Consider the following 11,780-nt stretch of genomic DNA (forward strand, 5'->3'; position numbering starts at 1 on the left):
CACTTCTCGTTGTTTCGTATACGCAGCCATCGAACGATCAGCTGCAACAAAGAATAGGGTGGTGCGCACCTCCCTTTACCTCTGCTATCGGTTGTCCTTGACTAGCAGAGCAATTACCGGCGACCTTCATGGACTTGAAAAGTGCATGCAATTACACGCAGGCATTAGCAGGTAAATAGCATTAGTTACTGTTCAAAAAGTATTTTGCGGCTTTGTTTTACATATTGATATAGTACGTTTTAGGGTTTCCGAAAATTTTATAATGATAGGGTTCTGTGTACAAATGCTCAAATAAAATGGCTGTTTATCATTTTCACTAATGTGTCATCAAGGCAATATAAGAAATTAGTAATGGAGGCAGCTCAACTCTAGACAATAAGGAAACAATATGACTTGCGCGTAGAAAATGGATATGACAACTGCTTCAATTTTACTTTCAATAAACTTACAGTAGGAGGACAAGCACAAAGCCAAATACCAAACGTTGACCAATATTAGCAGAGTGATGCCTTAACAATCCAATCACCGATCAGTCCATTGATGGTCACAAAATGGTTGTGCATTTTCAGATTAGAAGAATTAATTCATTTAGGAAAGCTTTTGTTGCTTGAAGCCAGAATTTCTGTAAAAGAGAATGGAGCTGTTACGGGAGCATTGTTCTCATTTCTTATGATGGAGATTGGAACACACTAACAAGGCTTCTAAAAAAGGTGGGAGCTATAGACTCGTAGAGAAAGATATTTTTAAATTACCTACATTGTTCCGAAAAAAATACTGAGTAAATAAATAAGTATAAATAAGTAAATTTCTGCTAAATGATGAAGCGCTGCCTGTGCGATAATTTGAATAAAGATAAGCCCGACAGGGACTTTTTTTATGTAATTCTATTTCAGGCTATATTTTTCGAATGAATATTAACCAATCCACAATCATAAATCACCCTGCGAGCTCTCTAGTGAATTAATAGAAATACTGACCCCAGACCGAAATAAATGCCTTTCAAATATGTGCATTGAAACGTTATTTAAAATGTATGGCGTGAATAAATAAATCATTATTTAGAAACTGTCTGTTTTAGGTTAACACCTGTTGGGGTTCCTTATTGGCGGACTAAGGGTGTAGTTATGAATGTGACGTTAGTAAAGTCCATAGTCACTAATTTAAAGGTGAAAAGGACCCTGTAAACCTGGAAAAATTGCTCAAAATGGAGAAGTCTTTTGAAAAATTTTAAATGTTGATATTTCCGTCAATCTAAAGAATTTGGAGAAAAGGAGCGAAAATTGTGGTATATAGGTTGTAGGGTGTACAAGATTGAAAAATGACCGACAAATGGGAGAATTTTTCAAAAGTTGTTAAGTACTGATACCTCAGTTAATATTGCGCGAAAAGGAGCGAAGCTTGAGGTCATCAGTTTAGAGGAGGGATAGATCGCCAAAACGGTATAGTTTAAGCGGCTTAAAAGGTGGAAAATGTCTAAAAAATGGAGAAATCATTTGAAAATTTTTAAAGACAGATATCTGATTTAATATTGAGAATTTAGTGAAAAAAGTGAAATTAGTGATCATAAGTTAATAGGGGAAAGAATTTGTAGAATGTCATAGAGAACAGGGACCAACAAAGTGAAAACTGGTGAGAAATAGGCGAATCTCTTTCAATTTCAATTTCAATAGTTGCATTAGACATTATTCAGTTCGCAAGCAAATAGAAATCCTTAATCTGGGGGGTTGAAGGCTAAAAAAAAAGAGTCGAGAAATGGAAAGCTGGACGCTTCAGACATGAAAGGTGTTGTGTATTTCTTATATCGAAATATTTGAGTGAACATTTAATGTAACATATATGCATAAATTATGTCAGAATAATCACTTTAGCGAGATATTGACATTCAAAGTCTTAGAATTTACACTGAAATAACAATTCTGACCTACAATAACTTAGTTAGTAATAACGTGATTTTCACCAAACTTAGCAGAATTATGCCTTTTATTTCAGCCTACGTTATCATGATTCTAAGAGGCACTTAAGAAGGGCTTTGCAGTAAATTACTAAAAATTACAGTAATATAATATTATTAGCTTTATTTGAATAGATACCGGTAATCAATATATTTCAAAGCCTACGCACATACTGTGGCAGCTTCATGACTTTTTGCAAATTTTTCGGTTGAGTAAGTTCTGAGAATGGGCCCCTGAAAGAAATTATCATCTAATAACCCTCTCTTTTTTGTATTGAACCTCAAAATTAAGCACAACATTGAAATGAACAAATGGAGACCTTTCCTTTGATACCCCACATAACTACATTTGGTGAAAAAAGACTGCACCCTCCTTTTGAATATATGGAGATTCTCCTTAAGTTACATGTAGGGCGATGTAACTCACTGCATGCGTGGGGGTTTACGCTTTCCACCTTCTCACAAATTTCATATCAATCAGTGCAATCGTTTCTGAGAAAAATGTGTGTGAAAGATAGGCAGACAGTCGGAGGTATATAGTCAACACAGAAGACTGATCAACACGCAAATTGCGTTGATAAATCTACCTCTTGAAGCGGCGAAAAGAGCTATCATTTCCAGCAAAGTCTGGATTGGTTGCGTCATTTGCCGGCTACGAGAGCAGATTACATTGAAAATAAGCTTTAGGTGTCTGGAGTATGGGCATATAGCCAATAACTGTACAAGAGTACATGCCAGGTCCGAGCTGTGCCGTAAATGGGGGAAAAAAGGTCACATCGCTAAGGATTGTGATAAAAGATGTAGGTTCTGAAGGCAAATCACATCACAGACATGTTCCTTGTTTATAAAAATGATCAACACTAAATTTGACCATTGCCAAACAGGTCAGAACCTGGTTTCCCAAACAATTATTGAAAGTAAAATCGACGTCACCATTGTCTGCGAACAGTACAAATACCTACAGAGTGGAATTTGGGTTGCGAACAAGAGCGGAAAAACGACAATATGTTCATGCGGAAACCGTGCTATAAACCATGAAGGTCCTCGAGAGTGGGTTCGCTCGAGTGGAAGTAGGTGGTATATCCGTCTACAGCTGCTATGCGGCAACAAGTCTTACGAGAGAGGAGTTTGTGGCTAGCGAGCGATGTAAGTGACCGTAACCCTAAAAATAAAGCCGGTGACTTTACCACATGGGCTGAAGAACGAGGGAGCCGAGAAACGAACGCAAGAGGGTATTACTTGACCTGAATGTTGTTCTAGCAAACGCTGCATATGTCAACACTTTCCGAGGAAGGAAAATGGGCTCGTTGATGGATGTCACATTTATTAGTGACACTTTAACGAAGGACCTTCAGTGTTTCGTTAGTGAAAGTTACACATACAGTCCATCATTTTTAAAATCAAGCAACTTACAAAAATAAATTGGGTCCGGAAAACAATTGCAAAACGGGCAGTCAGCAAGTTCGACGAAGAAACTTTCAAAGAGATATTGCTACAATATACAACGGTAAAGGGAGACGCAATTGATAAAGCTTCCCAGATTGACGAAAAGTAACGACGAGCATACGACGCGTCTATGAAAACGTGTACTGGTTCCTAGAAACGAGCACCAAACTTCTGGTGTAATGCCGCAAAACATGCCTCAAAGCCGAAATCGAAACCGATGTGGACATGAGCAGCTAAATGGACAATACACAGAAGCGTGGAAAAAATTGCGTGTTGCTATAGTAAGAAGTAAAAGCGAACATTTCAAGCGGTTTTGTGAGGAACTTGATCTGGATCCCTGATGGGTGAAGTTTGAATACCGCTAATCGTCCTATTGTCCAAGTAGATCCTGTCGAAATTACAATTGCAAGCAAGAAAAGATCTTGCAGGATGCGAAGAAAATAGCAGAAAATAAAGCTACTGGTTTGGATAATATCCCCAAGAAAACCCTAAGGGAGCAGTGAATATAGCACCAAATAACTCAAGCCAGACAAAGCTCTTCATCATAGAGACCAATGCCTTCTAAATAATGCTGGTAAATTATTTGAACAATTGCCGGAACGATTGCCGGATTACAAAAGAAAAGGTCTACGACCGTTTCGGTTAACCTTGTGGCTAGCTTAGCTTCAGCTGCTCTCGAAAAGGACGAATGCTGTACACTGATAACACTTGACGTGAAGAATGCCTTCAACTCCGCTAGATGAAGCAAAATACTAGAAGCTCTAATTAAATTGGGAAGACCGATGTAACTGGCGCGAATTATTGGAGACTTTTTAATTGAGCGGTTTCTGGGCTGCGCTTCAGATGATGGAGTTAATTGATACCAAATAATATGCGGAGCTCGAAGGGTCCGTCCTAGGACCGCTCTTATGAATAATTATACAATATATAGCGAAGTGCTGACGTTAAATCTCCTTACCAGCGTGGCCACCGTCGGATTTGCGGACAACACTGGGCTGACAATTGTCGCACGCCTCCTCGAAGAAGTCGAGGTTTACGTCAATGAAACAGTCTACGATATTAAGTCCTGGCATGAGAACGAAGGAAAGTAGTACGTATCATTAAGTAAAGGAAGAGCATGTCTATGAAGATCAAATTTGGGACACAGATAATGCATTTCCAGCCTGAGCTTAAGTATTAGGTTGTTGCACATGAAATGGCCGATTTGCCAATCAAGTGAAGTTAGTTGCGATTTTGCTGTATCAAACCACCAAGTATAAATTCTCCTGCATTTAATCAAGGAGTCATTTCAGTTTTGACCATCGTTGTGATAACAGTGATTAGAAAGGAGAAAAGGATGGAAAAGAGAACGTATACTTTTTCTCTATGAGTTCAAACTCGGTCATAAAGCACCAGAGGCGACCAGGAGCATTAACGGCGCATTTGGAACTGATACAGTAAGCGAACGAACCACACGGCGGTGGTTTGAATTTTGGTCAGGCGGCGTAGACCTTCAAAGTGAACCACGTAGACATCCAGGACCATCGATTGAGAAAGACGAGCTGCGTTTGCTAGTCGAATCCGGCACACGTCAGTCTGTTAGAGACATTACGGAGAAACTGGACGTATACTATTTAACAGTTTTCCAGCACTTTCAACAGCTTGGAAAAGTGAAAAAAAATGGCGCTTCGAATGGAAAATGCAGTTCTTTACTCACCCGCAACAGGAGCGATCCCTTTTTGCACAGAATAGTGACACTTGATGAAAAGTGCATATTATACGACAATCGTCGCCGATCAGCACAATGGCAGAAATACTGTGCGCAACTCGAGGAAATACACAAAAAATTGAGTTTCAACGGCCAAGAGATCAACAGAGATGGTGTGATACTCCCTCATGACAATGCACGACCTCATGTATGCAGAACAACGGTTCAAAAGTTGAACGAATTGCAGTATGAGACTCTGCTTCATCCACCATATTCACCGGACCTTTCGCGAACCGACTACCAGTTTTTTAAGCATTTGGATCATTTTTTGGCGGAAAAACAATTTGGGAAAGAAGAGGCTGTCAAAATTGCCTTCGACGAATTTATCAACACCCGACAGTTGGACTTTTACGAAACTGGCATAAATGCGCTTGAATTTCGCTGGGAGAAATGTTTTGAATCGAGTGGCACCTATTCTGATTAAATAAATAAATTTCTGTTAGCTTTACAGTCGTTTCAAATTTTAGTACCAAAACGGCATTTCATTTGCCGCAACCTAATAGTTAGACGTTATGACCGACCAGTGGCTAAATTTAAAATTACTTGTGGAGGTTGCAGCAACTAGCGTATATAACACCACAGCACTGCTGGCGAGAATGCTACCGGATATATAAGTGACTCAAGGCCGACACGTGGCCTCCTTGTTTCAAGGGGAGTGGGGGGCGCGGTTCGATCATACTATATGAAGCCCCAGTGTGGGTGGATGCACTGGAAAACAAAGTAAATGAAAGCAAAATGGAAGCTGCATATCGCTCAACTGCATTTCGAACATGTTATATATAGTATGGATGATCAAACTTGGCATTCTAGCAAAAGAAGGACAACGCCGTATCTCATCAGAGAACCTTCTACCCGTCGGCGGCAGTCCACGCGAGGTGAAACTATTGCTGAATGACAGGAGAGATGGAACGAGGCAGAGAAAGGCCGAGGACGCACAGAATCATATGGGATATTCGGAGAAGAATCGTGCAACCCCACGGTCAAGTAAGTTACAGCCTAACCCAAGTTTTAAGCGGAAACGGAGCTTATCAAGTATAACTCCATTGATTTAGGCATGACGTTTTGTCATTTTATCGCATGGCTATTGCAGAGGACGCAGAACACGTGTTATTTCAATGCCCGAGGTTCGCACATAAGGGAGGAAGCCAAATTAGGAGGTTTTTATTGGATAGATCGATAGCCTAGCTATCCTAGAATGCACCGCAGAAATTTCATAGCGAAATTCGTGGTCCTTGAGATTTTATGGGGGTAGAAGCGAGCGATTATCGAATACAGGCTCAGGGTCCACCGCCCCCCTTATGTTCTTATGAAATTTCGCAGCGTCCTGTAAATGTGTATTTATAAATACTTGGCGTCAGTCCCTTGTACGAGTGCATTTGTTCTAAGTGTATGTTGTTCGTAATTAAGAATGAGCGAATGAGTAAGTGATAAATGTCTTCATATTCAAAAGCAGGTTTTTCCAAAAAAAATTTCTTTTAGAGGCGTTTTTCTCGAAACGACTTTTGTCACATTTGCGAGATTTCTAGCTCATAAAGTAATAAATAGATAGCTATGGAATTTGAAAACATGATTCTTTACAAAATTACCAAGAATATGAACCAACCAAATTACATTTTTAAGGATGCCTTTTTTCGTTTGGTGAAAATCGAAATATTAGTTTAAACCCCTGCAAAATTTTACATTTTGATCATTTTTAGCTACATTGAGGTTCATATTCTTAAAAAATAAGTTGGTGGTGAAAAATAAAAAGCTTTTTGGTTTCACATAAAAATTAGAGCCGCTACACGTCTCGCAATTGGAGAACTCCTGTTTACGACTTTCAGTAGATTATTCTAGCGGAACTCTTTTATTTTTAGTTTGAACTTTTCAAACAAATTCTCTAAAGTTGTTCGGAATATCTCAACTTGCATAAGTCTGAAAAAAAGTGTGTGAAAAAAGGAAGGGGATATGGACCGCAGTCGAAAAAGTGATTGAAGCTATTCTTAGGAAGGGCGAAGTCAGCCGAAAGAAGGAACGAGTGAGGAGTACGAGCGCCAACATGATTGCAAGATAAATTCTGATCCAGCCCCGCGATGTAATACCATATGCGTGGTTGGAAGAAGAAGGTGGTGATTTTAGTGGGTAGGAGTCCAACATAACCGTCTGGCAGAAGTCTACGGTAGCTTTTGAAGTTCCTCACCTTCCAACGGAGTATAAAGACACACAGAAAAACAGTAAATCGATTTTAGTAAGGTTTTGTTTTACACAGAACCTTAAAAACGGCTAATAAGTTTTATTAAAAGTGGCGCCTAACGTGGGGTTGAAAATCGAATGAACTATCGACATATCTATGTTCATGTAAATGGGAATACTTACTTTAATAACGCTATGAGAATGGAAGAATACAAAATATTTAGTTCACCATCCGCTAGCAACCAATTTATCTCATCAGTCGCGTATCCAAGGGCAAAGATTATGCTGTTCTGCGTGAATCATATTCATTGCTCCGTCAAAATTATACAAACGATAAGCGGTCATTTCGGGAAATTACAATCTACACCTTTACCAATTTTAAGTTAGGGAAAGGAGGGGGGGGGGGGGGGGTTTACAGAAAACTGCCAAATCAACTTTTGGCTCTACCTTTGTTATTTGGATCAGCGTAGAACAATGAAAACCACATATGTACAGTATGCAAAATTCGTATTCGTACACCCTATATTTTGCGGGTTTTTGGGTTATTTCTGAGAAATGATAGAAAATTCGTTCAATCTTATATAACAATTTTTTACATAAATATGTATGTAGTTGTTGTGAACATTAATCTTAAATTTTATTTACATCCGTTTGTTCAAGAGAACAATTTCCAAATTCAATCGAAGCAAAATTCGTATTCGTACACCCCGACTAGCGGTTTGAACTCAATCCCTGTACGATATTAATCATTTTGCACTGTAAAATTCTAACGGTAAATTCTTGAAAAAGTGTGGTTGACAGTTCGAGCTAAAGTGTTTTGGGAATTACAAATAAAGAGTTAATTCTTTAACAAATTTTCCAAATGAGTCGAAAAGGTAGTGAATTTTCGAACAGTGATCGTAAGATAGTGATACAGCTATACAAGGATGGTAAATCCTTGAGACAAATTGCAAAAATTATGCATAGGAGTCACTCGACAATTCAATCTGTAGTAAAGATTTACAATTCGTCTGGTAGAATCGAGAAGAAAAAAAGAAATGGAAACAGATTAATTTTGTCAAGGAGACACCAATCCTTTGTTCGGCGTGTTGTTCGACAGGATAACACGATAAGTGCAGTGAAATTAGCAGGACTTTTGCAAAACCAGTTCCAAATTAAAATTACACCCCAAAGTGTTCGGAATTATTTGCGTAGATTCGGTATACAGAGCCGGACTCCCGCTTCTAAGCCATTTATCAATAATGTCAATAGAAGAAAACGGTTAAACTTTGCAAAAAGATATCTAAACAAGGATTTTCGTTATTGGAAACGAGTAATTTTTTCAGACGAGTGCAAAATTAATCTAAAGTTGTCGGACGGACGGGTTCGTATATGGCGAGAAAAAAATACGAGGCTATATCCAAAAAACATGCTTCCTACATTTAAGCACGGAGGTGGTTCGTTGATGATTTGGGGATGTTTTGCAGCTTCTGGTTTTGGAAACTTGCATTTTATTGATGGAATAATGAACGCGAAGCAATATGTGCAAATTCTTAAAACTAATTTACATCAGAGTGCACAAAATTTAGGAATTCGTAGGAAGTATATATTTCAACAGGACAATGATCCGAAGTATACGGCACTTCACACGCGGCTTTGGCTACTCTACAATTGTCGAAAGTGTTTAAACACGCCTCCACAGAGTCCTGACGTTAACCCAATAGAAAATTTATGGTCTATTTTCAAGAAGAATCTAAAAAATTACAGTATTAGGAATAAAGAAGACCTGAAAACTGCCTTGCAGACCGAATGGCAAAATATTTCACCGAACTTAACCCAAAAATTTGTTCAATCAATGCCAAATAGGCTTAGAGCAATAATAAAACAAAAAGGATTTCCCACGAAGTACTAACACTATATTTCTAGCACATTTTTTTAAGTCTGTAGGTATACGAATACGAATTTTGTTTTGAGTTTTACATGAATTACTGTTTTTATTATTAAGTTTAAAATATATTTTATACTTGTTATTATGTACATGAATTAACCTCTTCATTTGCTATACTAATATACAATTTATTTATCTCTTAATGTTATATTTGACTTAAAAATAACAAATAATAGGTAAAAAAATGGGTGTACGAATACGAATTTTGCATACTGTATATATTATTGGTCCGGAAAACTTCCAATAACGTTTCCTACCTCCCTTGTTCCAGCTGATGGTTGCTCATCTCTCATATCAATACCAACCGTGATACCAATTACTATGTTAGTACCAAATAAATTCTTTATTTGTTTTTCCTATTAGACTCATAAATCATTACCAAATTAAAATCAGTTACGAACCACCTCTCTATAAATAGAAACAGAAATAGTAATTCTAATTCCATCAAACATCTTCTAATAAATTCCCAACATCACGCAAGAAAAGGAAAGTCCTAAAATATATTAATCAACAAGAATAGATAAAATTAGCGGACTACACGCATTTTCAATTCAAAACTTAGCCTACTTCCAATTTTTAGCATTCTGATAAAGAAATCTCGTTTCCGATAAAAGTAAAAGTTAGTTTTCGATTCGAATCTACTTTCCGTTTCACTGTTTAGTCTACAGCCTAGACTAAACCTAGCCTAAAAAATTCCCGAATTATCCACTGAGCCAGCAGCCTAGAAAAAACGTTGTTAACATTTCTAAATTCAAGGTTAAATGCGAATCGACTCCAAAACAAAAACATGGATTAGTTCTTAGCCGGCCAGACAGTCCTAGAGAGCCAGACTTAGAAACTTGTTGCATTAGCACATCAATGGCCCAGACTTCTTGAATTTTTTCAGCATTAGACGCAACAGAGCCTCTCCACAACGCATAAAAAATTAGCGTCTAAGATCTGCTGATGACCGTCCACAGCGGCCGGCGGTCCATCGACCTCGCCGCGCCGGCCGGACAAACACACCTGAATTTTTTAATGGCCTCAATGACTAGACCGCTATTGATTATCTGCGTCTAATCCGCAGCAAGTAGTGGTGATGCGATGCACAAATGACTTTCTAGCATTTCTTGGTCGGAACCATCTATTGACATAGCACGCCTGCAGATCAACTTTTCAAGGGGCCAAGAAGTTCATTCTAAGTTGCTTTTGGGTCTGAGATTGTGTAATCCCCCCAAAAAAACTCTGCCTCCCAGAGCAAAACAGGAAAGAACATTTCGCATAGTCTGGAGTGGGTAAGCTACTAGCGGGATTACGTGCACTGATGTCTTGCAATCGATACATTCCTCAGACGATACTTTAAGAAAAGTACTTAGTACTGCTAATAATCGAGCTATGGATGCAATTAGATGTGAAAAAAGTTCATTAGTACACCAAATGTGAGTAAATTTTGCAGAATTAATCTTTAATCTATTCTGATCTCCTTGTAACAATGCTTTTAGCTCCTTACATCCTTATAAAGTTAATAAGTTGACATTTGAAATTGAGCCACGTAAAACTTTTCTAAACCAGTGATTGGAACTTCATATTACGTATATTCCCCTTAATCAGAAACTTCCAGGAATTTTGCGACCTTATCCACTTCAAAATGATCTCCATCGATTGGAACGTACCTATACTACCGCTGAAACATTTTTCATACTCAGTGCTTGATATGTCCAATAGAGACATCCTCGATGTTTCCATACCTCTTGCCGGTTGGGGAGACATATTCCCCATAGTCGTCTCTGGGTTCGATTAACCAGAGGAAAAGGGTACGGTATTCGTTGCGAGTTTTAGCCAAAAATTGGCGATAATGATGACATTGTGTGGCTATGCAGTCTGATGATGCAAATCCGACGAGAGTACTCGAGCAATGACTCGCGAGATGACTAAACTATGCCTTTTCAGAAAACTCCATGAAGACTGCATACTAGATTCACGGCGAAGGGGAAGATGCCGTTTGTGATGTGGGACTGAATTACCATAGGAAATTGAAAAGAAGCGACCTAAATTGATCGATACGGCCTTACCTTAGTGACCCATCAGATGTAGCGATCGATTGGTTTTGCCTATAATAGAAATTATACTTTGAATCGAGAATAGATCTGGCAGAATCTCATATAAACATATTACATTATATACCGGAAAATCGAACAGGTGATTTCCGAAATACAGTATCTACAAATAATAAAAATTATTTTGACCAAAAACAGAACTTTTTTATTTTTCTCAATCGAGTCATACGGTCTCCCAGGATTCGCCAGTATATTCCAGGCAAAAATACTGGCAATACAAAAAGCCAGTCGATAGCTGGGGCGTAACATAGGCATTCTGGCCGACGTCCAAGCAGTAATTAGTTCAGTCAGGGTGGCATACTCAAAGTCATCCTCCCCTGGGTTTCCGGTCAGAGGAACATAAAGCGGAATTACCATGCTGACGGACTGGAACGCTACTTAGCAGCTGGCGATGTCAGATGTCGAGAGCTCAGCACGTGCGCCAAGTCAAAGAGGATTTGG

The sequence above is a fragment of the Hermetia illucens genome, chromosome 5 (assembly GCF_905115235.1).
Source record: "Hermetia illucens chromosome 5, iHerIll2.2.curated.20191125, whole genome shotgun sequence".
NCBI classification, from domain to species: Eukaryota; Metazoa; Arthropoda; class Insecta; order Diptera; family Stratiomyidae; genus Hermetia; species Hermetia illucens.